This window comes from Cyprinodon variegatus, unplaced genomic scaffold, assembly GCF_000732505.1.
Source record: "Cyprinodon variegatus isolate N-32 unplaced genomic scaffold, C_variegatus-1.0 Scaffold764, whole genome shotgun sequence".
NCBI lineage: Eukaryota > Metazoa > Chordata > Actinopteri > Cyprinodontiformes > Cyprinodontidae > Cyprinodon > Cyprinodon variegatus.
Window position 1 is genome coordinate 129418 of NW_015151217.1, and position 1691 is coordinate 131108.

The 1691-nt window shown below is 40.7% G+C and overlaps 1 protein-coding gene across 1 annotated transcript in view; it reads right to left on the minus strand.

Annotated features, from left to right (window-relative positions):
- Positions 1–1588, minus strand: part of LOC107098269 (cAMP-dependent protein kinase inhibitor beta-like) — a 51386-nt gene extending 49798 nt beyond the window's left edge. Inside the window, exon 1 of the mRNA XM_015395841.1 lies at positions 1321–1588. The gene's annotated coding sequence lies outside the window, so the exon portion shown is untranslated. The remainder of the gene's footprint in view (positions 1–1320) is intronic.
- Positions 1589–1691: the final 103 nt, after the last annotated feature.

The following is a 1691-nucleotide window of genomic DNA, read 5'->3' on the forward strand; positions in this document are numbered from 1 at the left end:
GTGTTGTCAATTGGAGTTATAGAAATAAACTGAATTGAATTGAATAGGTATATAGAAAGACAAAAAAAAAAAACATCAAATATGTCATACCATATATAATAAACATTAACAGAGACTGAACAACCACCATCAAGCTTTAAAAAAATTATGTCATAAAAGGTGAGTAATGTTGGGAGTAATGTTGTTCATGTTGGGAGAACTTATTCAGTTCTAGGATTTTTTTTTTTAAACTTTTCTATTAAAGGTAATCAATGTTTTATTTCTACAGTATGCTGACTGTATTCTTTCTAAATCATGTTATATATTCTTTTATAAGAGTCTTGTATGACAGAAGTAATAAAAAAGAAAGTTAAATTAAGCAAATAAAGTATCTACATTATATGAAAAGCAAACAAGGATTATGCTAAGACAAAGATAAAGACTGATGATGTTTTTTTTTCTGTTTGAACTTGACCCATACCTAGAATTAATTAATAAAGACTAAACACACCGAAATAAAATTAAGATTAATTGCCCTAGAATATTAAAATCCAGGAGAAGTACCCTGATTTGACTTCTTTACACCTGGCATTGCACAACTCATGATCTATTAAGCAGTTCAAACCAGAAGACAAGACACAGGCAGACAGCCTGGCTGGGTGAACAAATCAGAGGGGAATATTTTTAGCACCACGTTCACCAAAGCAGGGAGAAACGGGCTGTTTGATGCTCTTTGCACAGTGTGCGTGGATGCTGAGCCACGGATGATGACATGAAGACCTGTGAGAATCGAGTTATAAACATTACATGAAAGCTGCCAGTTTGATTTAGAGCATCTAATGTTTTGATGCGCTCACATTCCATCAAAGTGCAAGTTGGAAATATATTTTCCTGCAGCGTCGCTTTTATATAGAAACTATAGTGCAATATATTTTCCACTTTGAATAAATGAATTGTGACGGGATTTTATTTTTCTGCGTGTAATGAAGGTCACGGCCAGTGCACATCTAAATAAAACAAAGCAGATAATCCAAGTGGCCCAGAGCTCACCGTAGGACGCCGATGGCATTTCAATGGGAACAGCTGATGCACACAATAGCCGACTAGCAGCTTATGTGAAGGTGACAGGTTGATCACTAGAGTTTACATATCGGTACACACCTATACCTCATGTCAGCGGATGTGATGCCCAAATAAGTTGTTCTCCTTCTTTTTAAGCTTTTGTTTCGACAGATGCCACTATTACAGCGGATAACAGCCCTAATAATAGTCCATTCTCCCGTGTGTCTGTGGTTTAATGTAGCAACAGTTTGATGTGTGGCTGAGAGCAGCTTGTCCTACCTGTGGAGCAGAACAGGTGACCGTGGAGACGTGCGCGACAGACGGCCGCTCAACAATGAAGTGCGCTTTGCAGGAAGAAAAACAAAGCAGTCCGAAGTTGGAATTAGCCGCCTGCCACCATCTTCAGCCTGACAGACAGAGGAGGGGGGTGAGGGTGAAAAAGTGCGCTGTGTCAGCGAGTCCGTCCAATATGGCACATTACAGCGACTCAAAGCCCTGTCTGACGGGTCTGCGCACGGCGCGAGAGACGGCGGATAATGTCTGACGGACGCTGGAGCGCTCCCCCGCGCGCTTAGCAACAGAGAAAAGCGTCAAGATGCGCACACTTAATGCGCGGGCACGAGAGGGAGGAGTCTTAGAAATAAAAGCAG